This window comes from Charadrius vociferus, unplaced genomic scaffold (assembly GCF_000708025.1).
Source record: "Charadrius vociferus isolate BGI_N301 unplaced genomic scaffold, ASM70802v2 scaffold430, whole genome shotgun sequence".
NCBI classification, from domain to species: Eukaryota; Metazoa; Chordata; class Aves; order Charadriiformes; family Charadriidae; genus Charadrius; species Charadrius vociferus.
This window is the reverse complement of record NW_009646541.1, coordinates 2,967,556-2,974,695: the sequence shown is the minus strand read 5'-3', so window position 1 is coordinate 2,974,695 and position 7,140 is coordinate 2,967,556. Positions and strand designations below refer to the sequence as shown.

General features: G+C 40.1%; 1 protein-coding gene across 1 annotated transcript in view; it reads right to left on the bottom strand.

Moving 5' to 3' along the window:
- RAC1 (ras-related C3 botulinum toxin substrate 1 (rho family, small GTP binding protein Rac1)) overlaps positions 1-7,140 on the bottom strand; it is a 67,427-nt gene that overhangs the window by 17,361 nt on the left and 42,926 nt on the right. The gene's annotated exons all lie outside the window — the stretch shown is intronic.

The window sequence follows — 7,140 nt, the reverse complement described above, 5'->3', positions numbered from 1 at the left end:
TAAATCTCTATTTCCTCAACTATGATAAAAAGGAGCCCTTTGGAATTGTTCAAACTTTTACATTTGAAATCCTAGTCGATATCTCTCTTAAGGTAGCCATTCTTTATTTGCTCTGGAAGACAAATTATTACTTATGTGTGTGCTCCTTAGAGTACATGATGTGTTAATTATTCTATTATTACACTTAGTGTATTTCAGCTACATTTTACTTTATTCTTGCATCTTTTTTGTTTAACTAGTATGTAGTGTATTTGCTTTTAAAGAGAAAGAAATAACTTACATGGTGCTACAAATGCTTAACACTTCTTTGCAGATAGCTTTTTTTTTTTTCCCTGAGAATAAAAGGAGAGACTGACACAGGGAACATACTGAAGCATTAGTTTGACAAAAGGAGAGAAAGTTAGAGAACAGTACAAAAGACGGGGCAAAGGAGTGAGAAGTTAATAACAAACTACTTACTAGAAAAATTATCAGATATGACTGCAATGCGGAGTTGTATACAGAATAGTTACAAATGCACTATGCAGAGGAGTATGTAAAAATAAAATAATGAAAGGCACTAACAATAACCAATTATAAATATTTCCATAATTCTGATAAGATCATGAAGTTGAGGCTTAGATCAGTCCTAATATTGTTCCACAATCTATCACCTTGTCTTCTCTCTCTGTTACAATCGTTGAAAGTCTTTTTCTTAGACATCGAGAGGAAATCATTATTTAAAATTGTTTCGGATACTGCCTCAGTGTGTGTATTGTGTATGTGCTGGCACTGAAGGAGGAGTATTCTCCTTTGTGGATGGGGAGTGGCAGGGTAATCACGCTGATGCAATACTGGAAAGTTCTACTCACCGTGACACAGACTATCAGCATTACAGAGACAATAATAATTTGCACTTTTATAGTAGCTTTCATCCCAAACTATTACTGTATGCTTTATCATGTTACTTCGTTAATAAAGCCACAAACAAATGCACAGAGAAGTACCAGTATGCACACTGTACATACAGGGAAACACATCAGTGGGACAAACAGAACACCTAAGAGTGATTCATGGGTGTATCCTCTTAATCCTGGATGATGCTTCCTGCTGCCACCAGTTCTGTTCAGCTGTCTTCAGGAAATAGCAGGCTACAATATCTAGGTCAAAAGTAGAAGTCTGTCCTTACCGATAGTGTAAAAACTGGTTTAGGGGCAAAAAGCTGTAATTGTAAGTCACAGCTGCTTGAAGCTCGGGGTGGGACTGAAGTGCAAGAGCCAATTTTACATGAAGCAAAGGTGTATCACAGTGTCAGGGGGTGGAATACAGTTTTCAGCATATTGCACTCTTCTCTCTTTAGATATTTGTATTAAAATCAGAAGAAAAAAAAAAAAAAAAAACAACACCGAAAACAACTGAAGAGAGATTTCTCTAACTGGAGAAAAACAGGGTTTCCAGATGCTTTTTCATCTTAAAATAGCTAAGAGAATTGTTCTTAAAAATTGTACTTAAGGCTTGATTTTATCCTAATGCAAGTTGGTGGTAAAAGTCAGGTGATTAATGATGTAGTATTAGGGATACAGTAACTGGTAGAAGGAAGCCTTAATGCACAGCACTAAGCATCCAAAATTCCTTCCTGGACTTGAGTTCGACCTGTGGAGTTGTCTGCCTTTGTGGCCTGTCACACACGGAGCCCCTCTGCCTTCCCACTTTTAAATCAGGATAGTCGTACTTACTCAAGCTGTTTGGGTAGCAGCTAGCACTTAAAGATTCATGCACAACACAGTTGCCTGAGATTCTGAACTTTTTTCCTTAATGATCTTTGAATTCTTTAGTTACATGTCTTCGTCAAGTCAATAGAGTGCACAGTTTTAATTAGGAAAGTGACACTATAGCTGTGGAGGAAATTCAGAGTATCTTCACTGAAGCTGGGGAGATACCATGACATAAAATTCATGTTGGAAAAGAATATAATCCACAAGCAATTTCTAGATATTCTGAGCAGACATTTTTTTGGCATGATTTGTCTTCTGAGTGTTGAAAAAAACCCTGTACTAGCATGTGATAAGTACACTGTTCAAATATAGTACTCAGTCTGCTCTAAAGGAACCAAAGCCAGCAATAAAAAAGGAAGCACAACTTTTAAATGTCAGCATTTGCTGCAACAGATTAAAGGAGCATGAAAATAAAATGATAGTATATAAATCTCTACATTAATAATGAAGCATTGTAAAATAAATGCATCACATTCATGTGATATTAGCATAGATGATTTAGCTGGTATACGTATACAAGAGAAACATGTCCTGTATTTTCTTTAGGTAGCTTCTGATAAATATCTCTTCTGTCAAGAATTTCAGTTATAAAATCTACATAAGGCTTTGCGTTCACTTATGTCTGCCCTCAGGTTTAGCAAGCAGTAACAGACTGTGCTTACTACAGTGAGAACTGTTGTTGAAGGCAGTGGGACTATATACAGTAATCCCTGTATATGGCTGCAAGCTTTCTGGAATAGAGACATCATTGTATATTTATAAACAAGGACCTGAGCCTCCTCTGTGTCACTTCAGTTTTTTATTGCTGTAACTCCCTCAGCAGAAATACAGGAATAAGCCTTTTTATAACTGTAAGCATCACATCATGCCCTGAAGAGAGGCACTGCTGAAGTACGCAGATGTGTAAGCTGCGGGTTCTCCTCAATTTCTGCCTGTCTTGATATCAAGCATTTCACAGAAATTAGCTTTAAAATATTAAGGAAAAGGATAAAGGCTTAACCATTACCTAAGCCCATTCAGTAGCACTAGTTTTACAGCCTTCCACCATCCCATCATGTTTCACGTTAACCAAGACCAAAGGCTACAAGCTTTGACCTGGCTACTTCATTTGCTTAGAAAGATGTAGTGTTTCTTTTGCCCCAGGCTTGCAGACATGCTCATGAACTTCAGCAGAGCTAGGACCTGAGAGGACCAAGCCTTCCATGGTCAGTTTGCCTGAGGACAGATGGAGCGGTAAGAAGCCTACTCACCTCTGGCATGCTGCACAGCTGTGACTCACATCCCAATGAACAATTTCTCTTGGAGTGGAAAGCAAGACAATAACCAGACAGCTTCCAAAAACACATTAGATCAAAGCCAGAAATTAAAATCAGTGGCTCCTCATATAGCATGGTCAGCATTTGGAACAGAAATGTCCATTTCTTACAGAAATAAGACAATTGTCAAAAAGTGATGATATGTTCTGGAATCTATTCATCACTGGAACCATTTGTAGACATTCTGAAGAACTTACAAGAGGAATAAGTATCATAAATAAGTACAAAATAGCTTATTTTAGCATAAATAGAATATAGAAATGGTATGAAAAAAGTAGGTTTCCCCCCCACAATGATTATATGCTGATAAGTTGCTAAGTAACACTTTTTGTGAGGAAGACTTCCCAAAAAGTAATGTTTTATTTATCCTCCATTTCCTAAATATAAAAATTAAAAAATTGTCCTGTTTGCAAAACAGTCTAGGGTAACGGTTACATAGGTCCATCACCACCTTCTTGTGTTACCAAGAGATGCAGTTGGGCAACTGGTATTTCTGCTTACTTCTAGCAGCTAGGCATTTTGATTTGATGTTAGACCCTGCCTTTATTAAACTGAGGAAAAATACCTGTTCCAATGAGGTCTTGTGCCTTTTCAATACTGCCTGTGTTGGGGTACCAATGGTCCTGAGTGCGAGCTGTGCGCAACGCTGTGTTATAACACAACAGCCTCTCTTCATCCTGTCGGTAGCCTCCCGTTTATCTAACTGCAACTTGCCAATGCTGTGTTGTCAGAATCCACAGTGTGTTATACACTTAATTTTCTGAAAGATTTTGGAGAGGAGGGGTTCTAAGCTTGGTCATCACAAACCAAAAGAGTAAACTGAACGCTTTTGTCACTAGGGACAATAAACTCTCTGAGCGGTGCCTGGGATTCCAGAGTGCCAGGGCAGATCACTGCTGGGGAAGGAAAGCCATGGCGTCAGCAGGCGGGCTACCGTAGCTGATGACAAGTTTCCTCGCAGTCCTAGAAAACCCACTCACAAGAAGAGGTTTGTTAAGAACCATCTGGCTTTTTTTAACTGAACTTTCAGTCCAAAAAAGCCCAGAAGATCAGAGGAACTGAAGAGAACAAAATGTTTTATTGCTAAAAATATTGAACTTTTTCCCTTTTCAAGTTTCTGTTATGATCTTGGTCTTTTGCAATCATTTTATCAATCACTTTATGCATATTTTTTTTTTGCATACATAGCAATGGATATAGAAAGGCACCAGAAAAAGAGAACTGTAAGCGCAAATAACACTAAACTCTGTCTCATTTAAATACTAAGTGCTCATAGTTTATCTATGTTGCTATTAGTTCTTACAGAGAGCCCTGGAGACCCGATCTCAAGCATAGGGATTGCTCTGTGTCATGGAGAGGGGTCCCTTCCCAAAAGCTGGCCTAGCCCACGCAGCGGGCAGACAGATCCAGCTAAACAGGGGCGTGCAATTAGGTCATACCGGTCTATGTGGCTGGCACATCAAGGGCCTAATTTGTCATTCTTTGGGAAATACGGTAACTTAAGAGCCCTGAAGGAGAATAAAGGAATCTTTGCATAAACCTATGAGGAACTACTTATAAATGTAGTGGATGTGAGTTGAGAAAGCCCAAGAGGACATTTTGAAAATGTAACAAGTCAGTAATGTTGACTAACAATGTTTTTTCTTTGAACAGAGGAGTACTTGAATATCTGAGAAAAAAAAATAGGTAAAATGAAATAAAACATGAAAAGACTTGAAAAGATGAGGATGTGCTTGTCTGATGCAACAAAGAAAGACAAGTCAGGGTTAGGAAGCAAAAATGGGATGATGGCATTAAAGTGACGGAAAACAATCTCTGCAGCCATCAGCCACAAATTGCGTATCAATAGTTTTGAACTTCTCCATATTAAAGTAACCGGTGTTCTAGCTAAATTGAAAAGGATTTTACCACGACAGAGCAGAACTCAAAGGAGGAAGTGTGGGATGGTTTTGAGGTTTAGTTTCACTGTCAAAATAATTAGCTGATTTCCAAATCTTTATGTGACAAAATCTGGTGAATCTCTCCAACTGGTACTCAGTTGCATTATCCGCTACTTTCTTTGCTGGAAAGCTAGAGAGTGTTTTATCAATCTCACTATTTAATTAAATAATTAGATCCAAATCAATACCGATGCTAACTTGCTATTATGACCTAATTTATTAATTATATTGCCTATTTTAGTGTAAAAAGTAATTTACAGTTAATCAAGATTTTAAAATTGATACTGTATCACATCTGTTTCAATGTGCAACATGAGCCAGAACTAATGAGAATCTGGCAGATATCTACTGACAAATACAAAAGTTAATCAGGTTCCTGATTTAACCTTTGTGTATCACATTGCATTCCAATTTAAACACGGAAAGCTGCTCAATGTCCTGTGGCAGCTAAATCACATTTGTGCTTAGCTGTTGAGAAGATGGTCTCAGTACTCATAATGGGGAAGGGAACGCGGACGACAGGGAATTCCAATTACCTTCGAATTCCAGCATAGGGCCTGGACACATCTCAGTTCCTGTTATTCCTGTTCCAGGGTTATTAAAAACTTCAGATGAGGAGAAAAAAAGATAGGACGCTGTCTTTACAACCCAGATGTGCTGAGCTGACAGAAGGGAGGATGGGGACACCACGCACCACACTGCCGTCAAATCACTGCTGTGTACATGTCTTCCCTGCTCGCAGAAGCACCACGCCTGTCTTTGGAAAACTTTGTGACAGAGGCTAAGACACCATGGAATCAGGAGCTATTGCATTAACTTTATGGATAACATACATAACTTCAGGCTCCTGCTTTTTTTTTTTTTTTTTTTTGCATGGCTTGGTGTAATAATAACCCAAAGGACACTTTCTGAATGAACTGAAGGGGAGAGTGAGGGCTATTATGACAAGTCCTCCAAAATGAAAACAGCACAGATAAGTCCTTTGAAATTTTTCCTCTTTAGAATCATACGGGTAGGCTCAAGACAGCCAGGCACGTGGAATATGTTGAAATCGTGGACAGATCAATCCCGGCCTCAGAAAGGATTGTCCATCTTTGTTTGAAGAATGGACAGAAGTCCGTGGTGGAAGAGGGATCTGAAGAGCTCTGAACGTGCTAGGATGCCCTATGGAAGATGGACAAATTCCTGAGAAGGTAGGCTTTAAGACAGGTTTTCTTTGAGACCTTTTTGATCTGAATGAGTGGTGTTTTGCTCTGTAAGAGCAGGATAATCTTAACGCTGAGACAACATTGAACTCCACAGCCTGAAATTCAGTCAGATCTCCTTAGAAGGCAGCAGTGACCTGCAGCTGCGTGAAGCTGGGGAACGGGGTCTGAAGGAGCTCGATCGGGGATTTATTTCCACACTAAGAAGGGGCTATCTAGAGGCCTGAGATCCAAATGGGTTCCTTCGGGTCTGTTCAGAGCCTGGATAGGGTTAAAAATCGTATTAAGGACATCTCCACACACATGCCCCTCCTGACCCCAGGGCTCCTCAGCCCCACAGGCTCTGCCAACACCCTCTGTCCTTCACAGTCCTGTCCCCAGAGCACAGGTCCTGCCTGGGGGTCCCTTCACCGCACCCGTAATGCTCCCCGGGCACGCTCAGCGTTTCCCAGGGGTTTTCTGCTCTGTGGTTAGCTGGTGGACTACGGACAAAGGGGCTGCAGGTGAACCGGGGAGGGTCCCCAGTGCTGTTCCGGAATGATTCTCTGTGCACCACTGTGATGCTGTAGCAATAAAACAGTATTTTACAATGAGTTTAGATCACGATATTGGTTTTTCTGTTTCATTTTACAGTTGATTGAATGGAAACTGTTTATAGCAGTTCTGGGGGAAGAAGGGCCTGCTTCATAAACGGTACTGGTCATCTGCTCATCTTTTGGGGCATTTCCCCTGCAAAGCAAGTGGCATGAAGCAAATTTATCTCAGAGAGCTTCCTACGAAACGTTTGTGGAATGGTTTGGAAATCTTAGGTGCAAACCGCACTTTAACACTGTATTTTAAATTCAAAACAACGTAAGTGTTGGTCTGAAAAGCACAGAAGCTATTTCCCCGTGGAGGCCGCGGACTGCCATAAACAGCAAGGCGG